Source organism: Geotrypetes seraphini, chromosome 6 (assembly GCF_902459505.1).
Source record: "Geotrypetes seraphini chromosome 6, aGeoSer1.1, whole genome shotgun sequence".
Classification (NCBI taxonomy): domain Eukaryota; kingdom Metazoa; phylum Chordata; class Amphibia; order Gymnophiona; family Dermophiidae; genus Geotrypetes; species Geotrypetes seraphini.
The window spans coordinates 69721716-69733761 of NC_047089.1; the positions used below are offsets into that span (position 1 = coordinate 69721716).

General features: G+C 43.4%; 1 protein-coding gene across 3 annotated transcripts in view; it reads right to left on the minus strand.

Moving 5' to 3' along the window:
- The window catches only part of NAA16 (N-alpha-acetyltransferase 16, NatA auxiliary subunit), a 310852-nt gene that overhangs the window by 123887 nt on the left and 174919 nt on the right, over positions 1-12046 (minus strand). The gene's annotated exons all lie outside the window — the stretch shown is intronic.

Sequence of the window (12046 nt, forward strand, 5' to 3'; positions counted from 1 at the left end):
TACATTACTCCTGAGTTTATTGTTTGTCACTTTCATCCTATGCCCCCTTGTTCCTTCAATTGAAAAGGAGCTTGCCTCATATACATTTATATCAGACATGCCTTCATCGTATCTCGCCACTCTCCTGCCTTTCTTTTGAAGTGTTCTTACTGAACTCTTATATATGTCCCTTTTATGCTCTATGATGACAATTTTTAAGTAGTTGACTCCACCCTATTTATATCTTTTTGAAGATGCAAACTTCAGTATTTTATTTTATTTCTTCCATTTGTGCGTCACACATACCTATCTATACATTACTCCAAAAGAGTTTTCAACAAAGGCTTATAAAGCATTACTACCTCCTTTTTTTCCTTCTGTCTATTCTTCTCGCTATTCACCTAAGCATTCTTCTAGCTTTCGTGTTTGCCATTCTACCTGTATGGTCACCTTATGATGACCAAATATTAATTACCCTCAAAGTCCTGATCCTCTTTCAAGCACACACACTCTTGTAAGAAAATCAGGAGAGGGGAGATACGATAGAAATGTTTAAATACATCTGTGGCACAAAGGCACATGAGGTGAGCCTCTTTCAATTTAAAGGAAGCTCTAGAATGAGGGGGGGGAATAGGATGAATGTAAAAGGGACAAGACTAAGGAGCTTAAGAAAATAACTCATAGAAAATGTGATTAATTTATGGAATGGCCTTCTGGTGGAGATGAATGCTGTATCTGATTTCAAGAAAGCTTGGGACAAGTGCATAGGATCTCTAATGCAATTATCTCACCCTGTAATACTTCTGCATAGTTTCCTTGCAGTGTGTGTATAGACAACTTTTAAAATATCATAAGGATTTTATGGATATAGATATACATTAAAATGATAAAAAGTTTGGATGCACTCTTAAGCAATCCCTGCCAATCTCTTCCAAACAGGTCTACCAGCTGGGATGGCTGCAGAGTACATTTTAGTTTTATTTTGTGCTATTTATTTGCTTTGATTATAATTTTGATGTCATTAGGCAGTGAGTCTTAAAATACTGGTAATACTTATTAAGATAGCCCTTTCACTTATTCCTTGTTCTGTTCTTAAGATTGTTTCTAGGGAAAATATTTCCCTATCAATTCACATAATTATGTAAATTAGCCCCTGCCTTCTACAGAGCTCCAGCCATTATCATAGCTACCATATAATTTTTTTTATATCCCGCACATTTCGACAAGGATTCATTGCAGCTTACAATAAGATTCTAAACTTTTACGGTACAATTATAGTAAGATTCTTAGATTACAACTTAATGACAATCATGACAATTACAAAGAGAAGAGATAAGTCTTTAATGTTTTCCTGAAATGGCAGTAGGAAGACATCTGATGCAGATGTAATGGTAGGTTATTCCAGGTGTTTCGACCCTGAAATTTGAAGGTAGTCTCAAATAGCTTTTTTCCAGTAGACTTGCAGGGGAGCAGAAAAGATCATCTTAAACCACTTTGTTGTTCTGAAGTTATAGAATGAACGTGTAACTTTAATATCAGATATTAATCCCTGAGTTCTCTCCATATATGGCCTTATGGACCATACAAGCAAACTTAAACCAAGTTCTTTTTTTCATTGGCAGCCAGTGTAGCTCCTTCAATAGTGAGCTTGCCCTTTCAAAGAAACTTAAACAAAAGATTAGTCTAGCCATGGTTTGTATGTGATAAGATACTGCAGTCTCCAAACCAGAGTACCTTGGTCTTCACTTTAAGTTTGAGGAAGTTCTTCTGCATCCATTTACTCAATAATCCTGTTAAATATTGTAATGTATCATCAAAAGATTCTTTAGCTAGACAGAAGAGGAAAATATAGTCTGTGTGCCAGAAAGTATAAACTTGGGAGATGGCAAATCTCTTACCCCAATGATCTTAAGTATACGTTAAACAGGGAGGGAGATCATGGTGAGCCTTGTGGTACACCACAGAAGGGCAGGATTGATCGTCCTATGCTCCTGGCCATGCAGAGCCGGCATTAAAATGGCTGCTGCGAGTTCCCGTTGTAGTCTCGAGACTACAATGGGAACTCACGGCAGCCATTTTGATGGCTTTGCACAGGGCAGAAGCATAGGAAGATTGCTCCTGCCCCGCGTCACCACTAGACCACCAGGTAAGGTCTAGGGAAGGTCCGATGCAGAGTTTTGTTTTGTTTTTAAATTGCGAATAGCCGAATCCATGGGTACTGAAACCATGGATTCAGAGGGGTTACTATACTATGATACTATATATAATATTCTACTGTGCTGTTTTAATGTGTATGTTACTGATACTATTACAGTGGTACCTTGGATTACGAGCATAATCTGTTCCAGGAGCATGCTCGTAATCCAAAATGCTCGTTTATCAAAGCGAGTTTCCCCATAGGAAATAATGGAAACTCGCTTTGATAGGTTCCCCCCCTCCCACCCACCCCCGAGGCCAGCAGCGCTGCTCCCCCCCTCCACGAGAACCGGCACTGCTCCCCCGAAGGCCCCCCTCCCCGTGAACTGGCACCCTCCCCCCGTGATCCGGCACCCCCCCGCCGCCATCGGGCACCCCCCCCCAATGCCATTGGGCACCCCTCCGCCGCGACCTGAGGTCCCCCCAACCCACCCAAACCCTCTTCTTACTTTGCTGTAGCCTCCGCAGCGGCACCGGCACCAGCATGTCCTGTGCATTGATGCCGGTGCCTGAAGATCTGCTTCCTGTGCCGGGCCTTGAGCATGCTCACATGCTCAAGGCCCAGCACAGGAGGCAGATCTTCAGGCACCGGCACCAACGCACAGGACATGCTGGTGCCGGTGCCGCTGCGGAGGCTACAGCAAAGTAAGAAGAGGGTTCGGGTGGGTTGGGGGGACCTCAGGTTGCAGCAGGGGGGGGTGCCCGATGGCGGTGGGGGGGGGTGCCGGATCGCGGGGGGGGGAGGGTGCCGGTTCGCAGGGGGGCGCTCGCAAATCGAGGCGCGCTCGGTTTCCGAGGCGCGATTTTGCGAATGTTTTGCTCGTCTTGCAAAACACTCGCAAATCGGTGCACTCGTAAACCAAGGTACCAATGTATATGGTTAAACTTGCTTGTTAATTTCCTTCTCTTGAGCCCTGACAGACCAGGTAAGAGAAGTGGATTATATCCCTTGGCCAGCAAATGGTACTAAAAAAAATATTGTCTTTTAAGCTGCTAGGTTAACTCATTCTATCAGTAGTCCATATGTCTCTAGCTTCTGGTTTATAACCTGTATTGCTTCATCCACTGGGATTTTGATGAAGATATAAATCAAGTCAATACTAACCAGAAAAACTAATCAGAAAGTCTGTGTCACTTAGTCACAGGCCAGTAATGATCTCTATAAGACAGGCAGAATCTCTGTTCAAAGCTATGTTGTCAATTAAAATTCTTAACTTTAGGCTAGATAGTGTGCTAGAGGATGAGTTGGAGAACTGACTGCTCCCACCACGGTATTTTTTACCATAGTGTTGGAGCTTTGTGCAACTGGGCCTTTGTGAATGGTGATACGGCCATCCAGCATCAGCCTAGCCCGAGCATATGCAAAGAGATTCAGTCCACTATCCACATGGAGATGGTTTTCTTGGTAACAGGAACTCCTAGTCTGTTAGGGTCAAAGGACATGAAAAGTTGAGTGGTCATTCTATGAAGCTTGGTGCGATCTAAGTAGTATAAACAATGAAACTGAAGGGGGCAGCAGAGCCCTAAGGTGAAATAGGAGGGATTCAAAAGCTGAAGTGGATTCCTTCAGCATGGCTCACGAGCACTGGGATATTACCCGTCTGTCCAGAATGACACATCTATTGCACCAGAACGGAGTTTCTTTCTTCTGTAAAGTTGGTCTAAGTAGCTTTTAGGGGTAAAGTTGGTCTACCAGTTTTAGGAGTATAGTAAGTAGTAATAATTAATTAAATAGAGAATGGAGGAACCAGAATACTTCCCATTGTAGGAAGCCCATTGTTACCATCTTGCTAGATCAGTAAGAGAGTTTGAAGCCTAGGAAGACCTAGGAAACACCTGAGAACCATTTGATAATCTCTGAAAAAAACAAAGGAAATACCCCAGATAAGCCCAGGTTACCTCCCTGTTGAGCTATCATAGTGACTATTATCCTGAGTGCCCTAAGCAGATAGTACCATAACAGCTATGAAAAAGAAACAGGGCATCAAACCTGTCGTTCATTTAATTTACTGAATGCTATTACAGCTGCTGCAGCCACTTTATAAGTGACAGAGAAGCACCTATAAGCATTGTCATACAACTTAGCAGTAATATTTTCTGACCCCACTTTTTTGAACTTTTGCTCCACAATGGAATCTAGGCACCATTTTTGGGGCTCTAGTTGCCAATTTATTGAACACATATTTGTTTAAAGGGTTTGATAACTCTAAATAAGTCTAGTTGTTTTTGTTAGTAATAAAAAAAAAGAGACAAAAGAAAGCATAGGTCCAACAGATAATGTGAACAATTCTACAACATATAAACAAATTTAACAAACACTGAATAGCTCACTGGGTTTAAATACATTCCATAAATGAATGAAAAACAATATTTGTTGCCTGTTTTGCATAACCAACAGGACAGATAAATGTTTAAAAGTTCTTATATACTATAGATCTTAAAATTCACCACAGTTTACAATATCATATACAGTACATAAATTTAGGTAAACCAATGAAACATACAAACAGTATGACAAATACCATGAAATACAAAATTAAAGACCAGCCTAATCAACATACACTTCAGTAAATAAGTCTTAAAATTATTTTTAAAATTTTTCAAATCACGACACAATTGCAGCACAACAGACAAAGAATTCCGCTTATTGTGGTACTGTAATTGGATAAAACTCAATTCTGCATAATGATTTGTCTAGCACATCATATTGGAGGAATTACTTATAAAATCTGATCTTGAGAACATAAATTTCTAACAACATGATGCTGTTTAATTAAAGGAAGAGATAGCAAAGTTACTTACCTGTAGCAGATGTTCTAAGAGGATAGCAAGTCCTAGGTATATATTCTCCCATTTGGGTGATGTCATCCATGGAAACGGGCAAACAGTCAAAAGTGTACTGTCATTTTAAATTTTAAGGACTGCCTGCACACGTGCCCGTGCCTTCATGATGATGTTGGCTCTCGAGACCTGCAGTTCAGTAAGATAGCTAAGACACCAAGAGAGGTGGGCTGGTTGTGAGAATTATATACCTGTTATCCTTGGAGAATCCCTGCTACAAGTGAATAACTTTGCTTTCTCCGAGGATACACAGTTATATATTCTCACATGTGGGATTTCCAAGCTGCCAGGATCATACCTCTAAGAAGATGGTTAGGAGTAGCTAACATCAACCAGGTGAAACCCAAAGGATTGGCGGGAAAGTTGACTTTAGAGAATACATTTTGCAGAACTGCTTGCCCAAACTGATTATCCCTTCTAGAATGATTCTCCAGATAGTAATGGGAAGTAAAAGAATAGATGGAGGACCAAGTGGCTGCTTTATAGATGTCCTTAATGGGAGTAGTACAAAGATGGGCTACTGAAGTTGCATGGCCCTAACTTTGGCTCCGATGCACAAAACGTTTCCTTGCAAGTAAGACGTGCAATCTTTTGAAGGATTTGGTCAATCATGGACTATGGGGAAAGACATACAAAAGTATGCTCTGCGGCTACGAATGGACCAGAGTGTCCAGATCTGGGCTCGTATCGTCAACTGAAGAACCTGACCGCCTTTTTGTTCTTTGCTGTAGCAATATGGTCAGATTGTGGCCGACCCCAGTGGCGACCAATGGCTTGGAATGCTGTCTCTGACAGCATCCACTCGCCTGGATCTAAGGTCCATCTGCTGAGTAAGTTGGTTTGGACATTGTCCACTCCCACTATATGTGCCACTGAGAGAGTCAGCAGATGACATTCTGCCCAGGTGAAGAGTAAGCGGGCTTCCAGATACAGGTGGGAACTCCTGATGCCCCCCCTGCATATTGACACAGGCCAGTGCTGTAGCATTATCTGAGAAGACCCGGACTGCCTGGCCTTCCAGAGTCTTCTATAGTTTCACCAAAGCCAGCTGAATAGCTTGGAGTTCCAGCTGACTGATCAACTACGTCTTCTGAGTGGGCAACCAATGTCCTTGAATCAGTTGATGGTTGAAATGAGCTCCCCAGCCAAGGAGACTGACATCTGTCATTATGCCCACCCAATATGCTATTCGAAGGGGCACACCTTGGTAAGGAACTAAGAGCGGAGCCACCAATCCATACTGGTCTGGACCTCCAGTGTCCAAGGTAGAGACTTCTGTAACAAGTCTGTCTGCGGAGACCAACACTTAAGTAAAGCACGCTAGCGAGGCCGCACGTGGGCCCTTGCCCAAGAAACCATATCTATTGTGGTCACCATTGATTCTAGGACTTGAAGACTGTCCCTTGCTGATGGAGCTGGCTTGGTCAGGAGGCACGAAATCTGTTTGCGTGCTTCTGGAAGAAAGAGGCAGCCTGCAGCTGTGTTGAACAAGACACTCAGGTACTCAAGGGACTGTGTCAGAAACAAATGTCTCTTACTGCAATTCACAATCCAACCCAGACCCTTTAGGACTCAGATCACCTGATCTACCATGTACAACAAAGGGGCCTGAATCAGACCCATCCTTTACAGGTGGGTTACCATCACCACCATCACATGTGTGGGGAGCTGTGGACAAGCCAAAGGGCAAGGCCGAGAACTGTAAATGTTTCTCCACGACAAGAAAACTTAGGAACTTTCTTTGCTCTGGGATAATCTGAATATGCAAGTAGGCCTCCAGCAGAGGCCAGGAACTCTCCCGGAGAGACTGCTGCTTTGGCAGGTTGAACCGTCTCCATGTGAAAACATGGGACCATGAACACTGCATTTACATGAGTAAGGTCCAGAATGGGTCTCCAATTGTCGGAGCTTTTCTTTGGCACGATGAAGTTTATGAAGTATCTGCCCAAGCCCAAGTCTTAACATAAGAAGATAAGAATTGCCGTTGCTGAGTCAGACCAGTGGTCCATCATGCCCTGCAGTCTGCTCACGCAGCGGCCCCTAGGTCAAGACTAGCCCTACCTGCGTACGTTCCGGTTTAGCAGGAACTTGTCTAACTTTGTCTTGAATCCCTGGAGTGTGTTTTCTCCTATAATAGGCTCACAAAGAGAGTTCCAGCTTTCCACTACTCTCTGGGTGAAGAACTTCCTTACTTTTGTACAGAATCTATCCCCTTTTAACTTTAGAGTGCCCTCTCATTCTCTCTACCTTGGAGAGAGTGAACCTGTCTTTATCTATTATTTCTATTCCCTTCATTATCTTGAATGTTTCGAACATGTCCCCTTTCAGTCTCTTCTTTTCAAGGGATTAGAGGCCCAGTTTCTCTAATCTCTCACTGTACGGCAACTCCTCCAGCCCCTTAACCATTTTAATTGCTCTTCTCTGGATCCTTTCGAGTAGTACCGTGTCCTTCTTCAGGAACAGCGACCAGTGTTGGACACAGTATGCCAGGTGAGGGAGTACCATGGCCCGGTACAGTGGCATGATAATCTTCTCCGATCTGTTTGTGATCCCCTTCTTAATCATTCCTAGTATTCTATTTGCCCTTTTCGCCTCCGTTGTACATTGCGCAGCTGGCTTCATCGATTTGTCGACCAGTACTCCCAAGTCTCATTCCTGGGTGGTCTCTCCAAGTACCGCACCGGACATCCTGTATATAAGATTTTTGTTACCGACATGCATCACCTTACATTTTATCCATGTTAAACCTCATTTGCTATGTCACGGCCCATTTCTCGAGCGTGTTTATGTCACATTGCAGATCTTCGCAATCCCCCTGCGTCTTCACTACTCTGAATAACTTCGTATCGTCTGCAAATTTAATCACCAATTTCCAGGTCGTTTATAAATATGTTGAAGAGCATGGGTCCAAGCACCAAACACTGCGGCACTCCATTCGTGACGTTTTTCCAGTCCAAGTATTGTCCATTCACTCCCACTCTCTGTTTCCTACCTGCCAGACAGTTTTTAATCCACGTGAGTATTTCACCCTCGATTCCAGGGCTTGCAATTTTTCAAAGTAGTCGTTCATGCGGAACCTTGTCAAACGCCTTCTGAAAATCCAAATATACAATGTCGACCGGGTCACCCTTGTCTATTTGCCTGTTTACTCCCTCAAAGAAGTGCAGCAAGTTCGTCAAGCAAGATCTTCCTCATCAGATTGTGTCCATCAAGGTGATCAATGATGTGGTCTTTTATCAGCGCCTCTACCTCTTTCCGGGTACAGGTTCTATAGCCTGAATGTTTAACAGCTTTTAAACAGTGGCTTGCACATAGGTCACTTTTTCCTGGTGCACCACGGGAGAGTTCACAAATCAATCTGTTAGAGTTCGGGTGAATTCCAACTTGCAGTCGCTCTGGATGACTTCCAGAACCTAGCTGTCAGATATAATCTGAACCCGGGCATGAAGAAAGTCCGAGAGTTGGCCCCCTATTGCGAGAGGGACCGTTTCCCATCTGGAATCATTGCAACATTTTGGTGGAGGAGACAGCAAGGGTTGCTGAAGACTGGTTGTGTCTGGATCCAGAAAAACCTCAGCCTGTAATTCTAGGAAAATCTCTGGGAAGTGGAGCTGGAATACTGCAGAGACCAACTGGAGCCACAAAAATTAGAGAGACATGAGCCTCTAAAGATTCTGGGTCTGCTATCAGGCAAAATCTTGGGTCGGCGGTCTACCATACAAGACATAAGATCGTCCAGACCCTTTCTGAATTACAACTGCCCCTTAAAAGGGAGTCCGCTGAGAGTAGCTTTAGAGGTGGAATCTCCAGTCCATTGTCAATAATCTCATAGAGAGCATCCACCACATAATTCACCCCACACAAAAGGAGCTGAGGTATGGGCTCCTCACCCTCCAGAGTATGTAGCCTGGAAAGGCAGGCACGTGTCACAAATGATGTTGCAGATGCCCCTTTGACACCCAAAGTCAATGCCTCAAAAAGTCTCTTGAGGGCCATATTCACTCAGCGATCCTGCATATCCTTGAGCACTATACTACCTTCGTTTGGCAGAGAGGTGCACTTAGTAACTTGTGCAATTAAAGAATCCACTTTAGGCTGGATAAAAAGTTGCTGTCATTCCTGTGCCATGAGATATAACTGAGACATAAATCTAGCAACCTTAAGGGACCCCTTTGGAGAATTCCACTGCTCCATGACTAAGGCATTAAGTTTCAAGTTTATTTATAATTTGGTATACCGACCATCACAGGTATCTGGCCGGTTTACAGTGTTAAAAATTTATAAAATTTAAAAAAATAGAAATAAAATTGGGCAGGTTGTAGCCTAGACAAGGACAAAATTTAGACATGTTGGATACAGGAGAAACTAGGAGGGGGGGGAGATTCTAATTACATTGAAAAATAAAAATAAGAGGAAGGAAAGAGGGGGAGAAGAATACAGAAGGGAAAGGGGGTTTGCTTCTTAAAAGTGGTTCTCTATATTTTTTTATTTATTTAATTTTTCCCTTGGAAGAGATTCTTAACTGCAGTTTTGGTAATGTCCACATACCAGGGAAACATAGAAGACTGAACCCTTACTCCACTCATATTGGAGGAGAAAGTAGATGGAACTTGAGAAAAGGAGACTGCGAGGGGATATGATTGAGACTTTCAAAATACTGAAAGGAATCGACAAAATAGATCAGGAAAAAAAATTATTTACAATGTCCAATGTGACACAAACAAGAGGACATGGACTGAAGCTAAGGGGGGACAAGTCCAGGACAAATATCAGGAAGTTCTGCTTCACGTAATGAGTGGTGGACACCTGGAATGCTCTCCCAGAAGAGGTTATTGCGGAATCCACCGTTCTAGGATTTAAAAGCAAACTAGATGCACATCTCTTTACGAGAGGCATAGAGGGATATGGGTGACTAAAATTACGCCAGGTGTACACCTGGCTGGGCCTCCGCGTGTGCGGATCGCCGGACTTGATGGACCAAAGGTCTGATCCCGAGATGGCAGTTATTATGTTCTTATGACTGCCCCAAGCTTCAAAACTGCTTTTGCCGGCTGGTTATCAGGTAACACAAGGGATTAGCCTGTCAGCACAGACGACACTCTGCTTCTTCTTCACGTAGGAAGAGCTGAACCCACAAACAGGGAAGCTCCCAACACTGAATAACCAAAGAAAATCTGAAAATAACTCAAATAAAATAAAGAAAAGAGCAGAACAGAAACACTCCTTCTGGCTCACATGCCAAAAGAAAAAACTGTAGTTGGACAGAAGAGCCCTCAGTGAAGTAGGAGGGTTATAGAAAAAGTCCAGCATGGATTCCTTCTGCAGAGGCACACAGCCATGGGGAGATAACCTGCTTGTCCAGAATGACACATCTATGGCACTGGAATCAAGTTTATGCATACTCATTGTAGATATCTTGAAAACCTGACTGGCAAGAAGGTACTCCAGGACCGAATTGAGAAACACAATCCTCTAGTGGTCTTTTCAGAGGCAGGAATGAAACCACCCCCCTTCAATCCTGCCCAGTGCCACTGCTCTGTAGAAATAACTGCCGTGGGAGGTCCCTGAAGCTATTTTGAAACTGATTCTAACCTCAAAACAGCTTCCATGAGAATGTGGTGGTTAGCTTAGAAGAGAAGTTTATAAGCCATTATTAAGATGGTTTGGGGAACTCCACTGCTTATTCCTTGTGACCTGAATTGGCCACTCTTGGAAACAGGATACTGGGCTTAGAAACATGATGGCAGATAACGGCCAAATGGCCCATCCAGTCTGTCCATCTGCAATGGACATTAAAGGAGGTATTGATGACCCTGTATAAGACTTTGGTGAGACCTCATTTAGAATATTGTGTACAATTCTGGAGGCTACACCTTCAAAAAGATATAAAAAGGATGGCGTCAGTGCAGAGGAAGGCTACTAAAATGGTGCGTGGTCTTCATCATAAGGCGCATGGACACAGACTTAAAGGCCTCAATCTGTATACTTTAGAACAGTGGTCTCAAACGCAAACCCTTTGCAGGGCCACATTTTGGATTTGTAGGTACTTGGAGGGCCTCAGAAAAAACAGTTAGTGTCTTATTAAAGAAATTACAATTTTGCATGAGGTAAAACTCTTTATAGTTTATAAATCTTTCTTTTTGGCTAAGTCTCAATAATAATATTGTAATTTATAGCTATAGAGACATATGATCAAGAAACTGTTTTATTTTACTTTTGTGATTTTGATAAACATACCAAGGGCCTCAAAATAGTACCTGGTGGGCCGCATGTGGCCCCCAAGCTGCAAGTTTGAGACCACTGCTTTAGAAGAAATGCAGGAGAGGGCAGATATGATAGACGTTTAAATACCTATGTGATGCAAATGTGCATGAGTCAAGTCTCTTCCATCTGAAAGGAAGCTCTGGAATGAGAGGGCATAGGATGAAGTTAAGAGGTGATAGGCTTAGCAATAAGCTAAGGAAATACTTTTTTATAGAAAGGGTGATAGATGTGTGGAACAGTCTCCCAGAAGAGGTGGTGGAGACAGAGACTGTGTCTGAATTCAAGAAAGCCTGGGATAGTCACGTGGGATCTCTTAGAGAGAGAAAGAGATTTCCTACTGGCCATACCGCTCCCTATGCACTCTAGCATCCTTCTAGTTTTCACCATCACCTTTTCAACCTTGATGGACCTTCTTTGTCCCAGCATTGCAATTGCCTGTGGTAATCTTGACAGGCATTTCTACTGGAACCAGCAGTGCATAAGAGCCAGTTGGAGAGGCTCCTGCATCCACTACTCACTAATGACAAAGTAGGCCTAGGAAAGGAATGCCGCTGGAGGGGGAGGGAGGAATGGGCTCAGAAGAGGGGGGGGAGCTACTGCCAGGGTGGGGGCTCAAAGGTGGCTGCTGCTGGGGGGGAAAGAGAACTAGGGTGGACAGGCTAGGGAGGGGAGCTTTCTTGGTTTGGAGGGGGGGTATTGCAGGGGGCCAAGTTCAGTTTTGGCTAAAACTGAATGATCAATTTTAGTCGCAGATTAGGTTTTGACA